Below are 11,452 nucleotides of genomic sequence, written 5' to 3'. Positions count from 1 at the left end.
AACACGATTATTTTATCGGTTCTCTCGTGACGGCGAGCTTGCGTGTGTAATATTGATGACATAATTATCAACTAAACTGGAAGCTTTTAGCTAAGAGAAAATTAAGCAAAATTCTTTGAACGACAATTTGCTCAGGAATTTGCCTTGTAATATGATATTGAGCCAGGATAACTTAAAACATGATGGAAGTTTAATTTTACTTAAATTGAGATAAATTCAGATTTTCAAAGTGATCGATTCGACACTAATTGGGTCAATGTAGTGGGTTGAAGTGAAAGGCTCGTAGAGCTATAACTCCAGTCCATATGAGTACCTACTCGTCTCATTTTACAATGAATTCCAGATCGTAGATTAGGTAGTTTAAATAATTGTTTTGCGCATGCGTTTGGTATCAACACATCTAGCGCGTGTCACGTGCTTCCAAACGGGTTATGTAGCTCCTGCGTTTATACAAGACACAAAATTCATAACAATTTTCCGCTTTTTTATTACTGCTACTTAATAGATAATTCTTCAACCTTCCTATTTAATATACGGTCCCAAAGCCCATGATGGATCTTGATTCTATTTTGTATAATGTTTGTACGTAACGCAATTGTAATCGGTTGGAATTGTGGAAGTAATTATTGATCAATAACTATAATATCGGTAACTATAAACCATTATAAAATATCAGTAGGTAACTATATCTATACTAATATTATAAAGAGGAAAGGTTTGTTTGTATGTATGTATGTATGGTTTTCACGAATAAACTACTGGACCGATTTTGATTAAATTTGGCACAGATAATCTTTAGACCCTGAGAAAGAATATAGGATACCTTTTATTGCGAAATATGTATCACGGGCGAAGCCGGGGCGGACCGCTAGTAACTTATAAATGCGATAATTTTTTCCAAGCAACTCAAGTATTTAAATTTTTCGCTTTAATAAGAAAAGCATTCAGGAAAATGAATTGAGATTTTTCATTGAAGAAAGAATGCTCCCTTACATAGATATAATATCATTGGTTATAAATAAATAGTGTTATTTGTTTTATCCTTCACTGTGTCTGTCCTACGACCTTGGGTATTATATTATAAGAAAAGTAGAGCGGAAACTGCTTAATCAAGCACAAAACTGATTTTATGCAATAACTACATACTTATTGTTTTCAGAATAACTTTATAATAATATGTAACACATTTCTGAATCGTGGAGTTCACTTTCAGTTTTATAAGGGAATGTGATAAGCCGGTTTAAATGACTCGATGTTTTTTACTTTTACTAAAAGGATTTAAGTGACGAATGCAATTTATTTTTGGTTTCTTGGTTTAAGAATATTCCGTTCATTACGACAAAATACCTAAATGTTTAATTTAACAACATTTTGAAACCTTTAATAGTGTCTAATCTTTTAAATTAATTCCTTTTTAAAACTAACATTTTATAATCAAATTAATGATTATACAAATATACAAACATACTATTAAGTTCATTACGTTGTTTCCTAAAGCCACAAATAAAAATATACGGAAATTGAATTTTGTATACATACGCTGAGTACGTAAAAATACTCATAAAATTCCAGACACATTTTTTTTTCAAATACTTAGATGAATTCTTAAAACTCTATGTGTAGAGTGTAGACAGACCCCTAACAAGCAACCCGCCCAACTTAGCCACCAGCACGTGAGCTTTCTTTTAAGATTATGTTTTCATTGATAAAATGCTCACATTAGCGAAGCGGTATATGCCGACTGCGCGAAGGTAGAGAAGAAAACATGGATTTTAAGGAAAAATTTAACAAAAAATTTTGACGTAATTTTTTGTTTAAGTATTTTTTACGTGATCAGTGTATGCAAAACTACAAGTCCCTTCACGCTTAGTATACCGATAGTGAGACACCCTGTATAAAACGTATTGATAAGCATTTTATTTTATACTGTAGCATGCTTGTTTTTACTCCAATAATAATAACATAATTGAATGTTCCTTTTGTATTCGAACCGAACAATAATTAATATTACATATTGAATATTAAATATAATAATATCAAATAAAATTATATATTGAACTTGCATATACTGCATTAGCACTAATAACTAGTTTATGAAATCAGTCTCTATCAGTACCTTACATATCATTGACCTAATTTACCAGAGGTACTTTGCGTACTGAGCCAAGTTAAGGAATGCTTGAATATTAAACTTTTAGAATAAACAAATTAATTTATACATTCAATGAATATATATTTTATTTGTAGCAGAGTTATCGAAAATGGGTTTAGTTGTCGTTTAGTATACACGTTCAATTTTCATTTTCCGACATAAAGTATATAATATATAGATTTAGTTAAATCAAAAAAGCAGTGCTTTGAATAAAAAATATTCCAGAAAAACGACACTTATGAAAAAGGTAGAACAGACTATAGGAAACTAAGAGATTTTAAGGAAATGATTTTGGAAAAAAAATTCTACACGAGACGAAGAGGCTTTTGAGGCATACGAGCTTCGAAGTTCTGCGTGAAATTACCACATTTTGAGAAGGATAAATTGTATTAGGTTTTTGAAAAGCAACTTAATCAACTTAGTTATAAAAATATTTTATGCGTAATAAATAAATTATTATGTATTAAAAAATCTTAAAGAAGCATTTTGGTTATATCGGTCGATAACTAGTTGCAAAAGGGCTTTCACATTGCCTTATTTGATGTAAAGTTTTAAATAATTTATAAAAAAGGTCACTGACTTTCTCAATTTAAAATAAAATTTAAGCATTCTATTTTTAAACTGCATTCACAATATTACATAAGAAGAGTTAAAAAAAGATTACAAATTACGAATATTTGTAAATAATATTGTCGTACTAAAGTCGAGTAAAGGAAGTGGTTGGCCTCTTTTAAATCGACGTTTTGTGTAAGGGCTTTTGTTTAAATTTAATTCATTATTTTTTTAATCAAGGTTAAACTTCTGAGCACATATCAAAATCCATATAAGTAGGTAAGTGTATAATCATTAAATGGATATCGAAGTAGTTTTTAATGTTGTTTGTTAATATAATATAAGTAAATAACAATGTACAAAAACTTTGGAAACTGTTTATACTTAATAAGGAGAAATTATATGATATTGGCGACATGCTGACAATAAATATAAATCTCGCAAATTACGTTAAAATAAGGCAAAGTTGCATTTTATTTATATACCTACTTCCTGTTTATATATCTGTCTGTGTTCTCATTAAATTTCTTCTACTTTTAGTTTAAAGATTATAGATTCGTTAGTTAAATGCTGACCGTGAATGTAGTGCGTAAAATAATGTATACTGCTATACTTACTTTATAGACTCCAATATTACTTGAGTCTGTTTACAAAATATTGTTTTTTTAACAATAATAAAATTTATCTGAATAACTATCTATATAATAACATCTATTATATTGTCATCATATATCAGAGAAATGTTACTCTCGTGAAGTTAGACGTTTAGGAGACGAGGCCTTAGGCCATAATAAACCCTGACCCACACAGTATATTCGCAGTTTGTTATATTATTATCTTTCATTGTTGTTAATAATTCTCATGTCACAGCTTTTGTAACTTAAAGCTCCCCCAAAAAGCTTGAGAGATTTTCTTGTAAAATGTTCTATAAGATACCAAATAGGCCACAGAATAGGTAGCTAATTAATTACTAGTCTACTCGAATAATTTTGTTATTTAGATTTATTTGATAATTAAACAACTTTACTAAACGGTGTTAAATGCATTCATTCAAAGTACCTTTTGAATTGGTTTCGGACAACACACCCACGTATGGAAGTAACTTGCATATTATAGTTATTAAGGTTATGGAACTTAAACAAAACCAGGTCATGGACATGGTATGCAATACCATAAGTGAATTTTCTGTGATAGTGTGACCACTGCTTGGAATATCGAGTTATGTGACGTGTATGTACACAAGAATAATTAAAGGAATTTAAAGGCCAAACTAAAAAATAATTATAATATTTGTATGACAGACTTTGTTTTTTTTTTATTTAACTAAAAACGTAAAATAGGTAGAATTTGTTAAATTATTGTGTTTATTGTAATTCAAAATTTTATATCATAACTGCAAATGCAAAAACAGGCGATATTAGAAATATTACTTATACTAAACGAGAGATTTAAATTAAAAAAAAAATATTGTTTGTCAATGGATTCAAATGATAAAAATGGTGTTAATAAAATGAGAAAAATCTTAAAATTTTCCTACTAAAATCTTTATGATAATTATGTTGTGTGCATTATGATAAGTGTCAAACGGGACAAGGATTTATTAAATTGTTAGTTTGTGGTTATTTTTACACATCTTAGGTGTGATTTTATTCATTGATATACTATTTTAATTTTTAACACATTCCTGGTCGTTACTGCGACCAAGAATGTTTTTAAAACAATCACATGGATTCTCTAGTTCGTACCCATCTTCGGACAATGTGTTACTTATAATTGGGTACACAATTATTTAAAAAAATAAACACTATGACTTTATCAATTTAAGTAAACTATTAGCAATATATTATTATAAACACATAAAATCATTCACTGTGCGATTGCCTCTCTAAAATTCGAGAATGTCTTTATCGATTTGTATTATTTGATTCAAAAATATCTGAGTAATATCGTAGTAACTATCATCAGTGGTAATAGCGTGAGAAACATAAATAATAAGTTCGAGAAAATATGTTTTACAAATATATGAATATTGTGTGTAGGTCATACGAAGTACACCAGGCCATCTAGTACCTATACTATATATTTCCCTAATTATATTGATTACTTACTTGTCTGCGATTATTTGCTACTGTATCATGTATGTTACCACCTACACCTATATTTAACATGGTTAATAGCCATTAAACAAACATACATATTATGCTATTAAACGTCCAATAGAGTATGCTTTCTAAAAATTTCCCAATGCTAAAAATTGTATGTTTCCGTTGCGTAACAAAAGTACCTACTTGAAGGTTCGTGGAAAATTTATTAGATCAATGGACCTTCAGCTATAAAAGCTCATTGTTTATTTATTGTACTTGTGTACCTACTTTATCAAATGGTATTAAAAAAGGTCAGGACTTTCATGATAACAATAATTTTATCACACTTCATCAACCCTACAATGGCTTGGCGTATTTTTCCAACCTATGGTAGGTAGGAAAAATACGCTCGATTGTCATTGTAGTATTTAGTATTAACTCTTAGTCTAGAGGCTCCCTCATATTATATTGCAGAGGTGATACACCTATCATTATATCAGTGATGTGGAATGGATATCAGTGGAAAACTCAGGGTTACAATAACGGAAAAGGTTAAGTAAGAGATAAAGCCTCCGGCTCCCACATACCGGATGATGACTGCTTTAGTTAGCTTGATGAGGAAATCCCTAATAGCCTGGATCGAATTGCATTGTAAACAATATAATTAAATGTAAACTGAAAAGGTCGCCGAATTTATTGGTAACTAATAATTACTAATTTAGACTGTACTTTTAAGTTACCTAATCTGTCGGTTACTATTTTTACCATACGTGTTTTGATATAAATATACACTCGTTAGTTTGCGTTCTTTTAGAAAGTTAATTGCTATTTTTAGATTTAGCAGTCAGTGTTATCCGCTGAATGTATTTCATATTGTGACAAAAACGTAACACGTATAGAACTTCCGCTAGCCAAAATATACATAAAAAAACTCGTGAGTGAAAAGTTATGTTAAATAGTCAACAACTTGATTTGGCTAGCAACAAAGTAATATTGTCGATCTCGTTCAATCATTTGGACATTTTTTTACATATTTTAACATCTCTTTGCTAGTACGGTAATATTTTACTACATAGGTAGTACGAAAGGGTCAAGGTCCGTGATGTAAGATGTGGAAAAGAAATAAAAATGCGGGAATCAGTTCATAGTGATAGTATCTGTAAAGTACACAAAAATACTATAAACCTATAAAAATTGTGATTTCATTTGCCACTTAGGTAATCCTTTTGAATTTTATCTTATCAGGTCGGTTCCGCTCATCGGAGCGTTTTTTCTAACTTTGATGCATGCTTTGATGTAAGACGGATGCCTAAAAATAAGATTTAATTAAATAATAAATGTGGTGAAATATACATAATTTGATTATTGCGTAAGTTTTCTCTTTTATCTGGTTACGTATTATATAAGGAGTGAGAATGTAGGAATGGAGTCTAAATCAAAATTGAGATATAACAAGCTAAATATAGCCGGATATTATATTAATCAGTCCTAATGTCCCGCTGACAAGTGTTTCTTAATATCTAGGTGCAAATTATCGCAAAGTAGGCCTAGTGAGAAGAAGCCTAGTTTTGCAATGTTTCACTACGCGATAAAACCATGGTCTCAGAATATACTATGAGGTCAATATAATGTGGGTGATGGTGTTTGTACTTAATGTACAATGTACATTGCATCCATAAATGTGGGCTTTGAAGTTACAAAATTCTCTGTGAATTTCAATAAAAAAATTAAGTAAATTAAATCGTAGTATCTTATCGTAGTCGAATTATTTGGATTAAAAGCTCAATTTTGGTAAGTAATAATTTGTACATGTGATAAAATAAAATTGTACACATTGTATTGGATCAAAAATAATATTCGGTATCTGTACACGAAATCATTATAAATTTTCACAACCATAAAAAGATGATAATCTATTGTAATGTGTACTTAATTAAAATAAATTTATAAAAAAATAAACGAAAATAAATGTGGAAAGAGGATTTCGTAATATTGAAAAGAAAAACTTATACTATGCTGGAGGAATATTATGCAAAATGCTCCTTTTGATTAGTGGAACATTGTTAATATTTTATGTGCACACTTTGTATTTATAACCGTTTTGTAACATTTTCTTCACTCCGATTTTCAACGGCTTCTAATATTTAAACACTACGCAACTCGTACAAAATGCCTATTAATATAGAATCTCATCTCAAGGCTCAAGATTATCAACTCTCGGTGAATGTAATGAAAATCTTTTGTAACTCTAAAATACCTCTAATGCGAAACGGATATGGTTCCTCCATTGGGTTCTTAATTTTTGTTATATGTATTACTTTTGAATTCCATTTCAAAATATGATTTCCCACGATATAATTACAGCCCACCATATTATTCGTTAAGAACGTAACCTGGCAGTTCAGGGGCAGGATATTCGACAAATAAACTAGTTTTTGGCATTCAGAAACATCGAATATTTTTTGAAAGTGCAATAATATAAATTCAATTTATAAAATATGTAGCAAGGTCGATATACATATAATTACACGTCCATAGGATGTAAAAAGTGACAAAATCACATTATTAACATTCTCATGGATTTTGAAATTGTGCATAAAATATGGGTTATTGGTGTTTTTGAAAAAGTTTACTTATTTGAATTTTTTTACACAAATTATGCAATATGTAATCAGGTTATGAATAAAATAAATAAATTAATTATTAAACATTTTATAGATAGGCTATTTTAAGCTTAGGCCATTATATAAGACAGTCTGTATAACACTTTTTTGTTTATGTTCAAACGGGCAACCAACCGATCTGGTAGTTCGCCTGATGGCGATTACCACCGCCCATGAACTAGCATTCGCATGCTTATATCTCACGCCGTACCTATTTCTGTGAGGGTGTGGTAATTTCCCCGGTGTGCACGGGCCCAATTTTTTTTGAAGCATGCTTGACTCACACATTGGAAATCCCTATAGTGTGGGTAATAAACAAAAATTGAAAAAAAAAATTGTGTTTAAATATTTTTTATTTAGAATTACTTAAAGTATATTTTTTGTATTATGAATTTAATTGAAATTATGTAAATGTAAAATTGTGGGTTTATGTTATCTGAATAAAAAAAAATTATAAGATGCAGACGCTCAGTTTAGGTTTGTATGAAAATATTTTGCTCTATGCAAGAGGAACGTAATTGGTATAAAAAAATAGTCGTGTTTGTCGTCCACGTCCACGTGAGTCCACTGTAGCTATTTATAAAATGCGTACAACATTACTAGCACTAAACATTACAATCAATCTATTTATGTAACAAATTTACAAACCGGTACATTTTTTGAATAATGACTTGATTCCTTTTTCATGGGCGTGGCGAAATTTGTTATTGTATACAGCTAGTTGAGGAGAAACCTGTTTTAATTCACTGCAATTGAACTGAGGCCGTATTTCCTAATACGTAGGTATATAATAATATGATAATGAGTAATCACGCACACCTTTGCTATGAAAAAATACTAACTCTATCAAGCAACAGACGCGCCCTGTTCCTGTTGTATGCATTATTTGCAAGAGTGTGATCCTTGATTAATGTTTTGTATCCTATCAGGTTTGTTTTATGTTTGCCGGCATTAAAACGGGTTCTAATGGTTTGATGGATTTTAATATTGTAAACATAAACAAGATGTAAATGTTTATTGATTGCAAACTGGCTGTAGTTTACTTATTCTGATTTCCATGCGATTTTTCGGAGAGAACATAATATTATTATCTCATTTTATCTTCAAAATAAGTCTATTTAAAATATATTTAGTTTTAGAGTTTACGAAAATTAGCCACGATAATATTTATGTTAATTATGGACAGGAACAAGATCCAAGTGCCAAGTTTTTTATTTCTTATCTTAATATTTTATATAGTATTTAAAAATTTTTAATTAAATTTATCCAAATAAAAACAACTGCGCTGTATTTTTATGAAGCGTATTATAAAATACATAGTAGAATATTATGTTTCTACCGTTTTTATACCATATAATTAATTATTTACATAAAGTTATTTTATATATTACCAAATTGTGTTGGTTTAAAATATTTCACGTTTTTTTTATTATTAACTGAAACTTATTACCCATGTTATAAATATAAATTCGTAAAATTACTAGTTAACTGAAACTTATAATAATTTTAATGTTGTAAGAGACAGTGGACGAAACCGAAAAATTAAAATTATGAATAAATTTATTTTTCTTAAGTGCATTTCTTTGTTTTAAAATCTATTTGCATAATATTATATATATTATAAAGGCGAAAGTTTGTAAGGATGTATGGATGTATGGATGTATGGATGTTTGTTACTCTTGCACGTAAAAACTACTGAACCGATTACAATGAAATTTAGCACACATATAGAGGGTAACTTGGATTAACACATAGGATAGTTTTTATCCCGGAAATCCCACGGGAACGGGAACTATGCGGGTTTTCCTTTGCAAACGCGGGCGAAGCCGCGGGCGGAAATCTAGTTTGCATAATAGTTTCGTATCGCAAGAAGAATCTAATCAAAAATGAGGAACTTTGATTAAATAATCAAAGGTGAGGAAATAGTTCTGTGGCTAGTGCTATTTTATCGCAGTCGAGAAAATAATAATAGGTAATTTTATACATTGTTGCTTCAATCCAAAGCCCTCCTATTGAACATTAAGAACTGTATTTTATTTATAACTACTAACTAGGTGACCCGGCGAATTTCCTACTAATGTAAATAATTAAATATGTACATAAGAACATATTATTTTCCAATATTGTATAGTTTATCAATAAAAAATAACCAGCCGGTTCTTACAAAACATTTACGGAATAAAAAATCTACGTAAATATAAATATTTCATCCATCCTGAAAAAGAGGATTTAAATTAGCATGAGTAATCAGAGTAATAGAATCATATATTTCCACACCGATGTGATTAAAACATTTTCCACATGGGCTCCTCATTAGCTCGCACATCTGCTCTAACAACGAGGACTCCAATGTTTTGTGTCATTTGATTTAATCTGCGATTAGAAACTTTGCTCTGAACAAAAACAAATGAAAATGCCCATTAATTCGAAGTCCCGAAATTATTGGACACCAATTAGTCGGTTATTTGCCGTGCACTCTATGCTCTGAGCCTCTGAGGACCCAATCACCGTATGATACGTTTACTTTAAAAGCTTATTTAAAATTGTAATATCGGTTACATGTCAGCAAAAAATAGCGCGTGCCGGCCAGTTTCATTGAGTATTGTTCTAAAGTTGCTAACTTGCAAGAAATAAATGTCCAATTAGAGACATCCTAAATCATGTCACAGTATAAAATGTGCACAAAAACAACATTCAATACTTTGTGTAATTTATATTTATAAGCAATAATGCGCTTTTGAAATTATTTATTTATAATCTATATGCGTAGTAGGTATGTAGTACTGGATGCTATTTATTTTATCAATAAAATTATATAAAGTAATACAATGTAAATAAAATGGGACAGTAAATAGAAAAGAAGAGATGTTATAATGTGTATCCTTGAATGCACAATAACTCCTCTGTTCCTCTGTAGACAAGGCTTTAAGAATTATTTAACCGTCAGTGTTCAATAAGAGGATCTTAGTATTCAATTCTACCATCTATGGATCCGCACCATTGTTTTTGGTTCACATAAAGTGTCCATAAATATGGCGCTAAAAACGCGAGCAAATTCCTACTTGTATGGCAGTGAGTGAAGGAGACAATGAGAAGTGTCAATAAATAACACTAGAGACCTTTTCACTAACTGACACCACGCTTTAAGTGATCGAATCGATTGAAATCGATGCAAATATTTCGATTGTACCCGCGTATTCACTTATTATTCCGATGCAAATGACGATTGATATTGACATTCCTTCTCGAATAACGTCAACATAATAAAATTGCCCGTCAAGTTTTAATATAAGGAGATACATGCGAATTTTTACGTTACGACGTGGTTGATTTCTTTAATTTTGTCAATAGGAACCGCTTTTCCAGGTAAACTGAATAAATATTACCTTATCCGTATTGCATATGTAAATTAAGGCTTTTATTTATTTATACTTTGTAAAAAGAAGCATCGATTTTTTGAGACAAAAAACTTTAAATTGGTCATGGTAATAAACCTCTGGAAAATAACACTGAAAAATGAATGTAAAAAATTCTTGCACCTTTGCTGCATACTCGGCGTGTAACATGGATCATGCTCGTATTTGCCAACAGAATCTGAAATTTAAGGTACTCACCTCAGGTTGTTGCTATAGCTCCTTCTATTTTGATATGTGATAAGCAAATAATATCTGGAAAGGATTTCACAATCTTGAATAGGATTTAGTTTTGTGATTTTTCTGAAAACAGGTGTTCAAGGATCTTAGTAGATGTGGACACCCTATGCCTAACTATTTTTCTATTCATAAAACAAACATCGACGCCTCAATTTAGTGAAGGCTTATTATCCAGAGCAATGATTTAAACATGAGTGTAAATAAGACCTGTGTGGATAATAGTTCTGATAATGATTTAATGCATGTTTGGACGACTGGCGCGCCTTTGAAGGAAACTTGTCGCCGAAAGAATGCTGTAGTCGCGTGCCCCGATATGTTGCCCACCCTTGCAATTTAATCCGGATTACT

The sequence above is a fragment of the Colias philodice genome, chromosome 15 (assembly GCF_061535455.1).
Source record: "Colias philodice isolate Cphi_HAF_F1 chromosome 15, ilColPhil1 Martin Lab GWU primary, whole genome shotgun sequence".
NCBI classification, from domain to species: domain Eukaryota; kingdom Metazoa; phylum Arthropoda; class Insecta; order Lepidoptera; family Pieridae; genus Colias; species Colias philodice.
The sequence above is the reverse complement of the archived record's forward strand: the minus strand, read 5'-3'. Positions refer to the sequence as shown.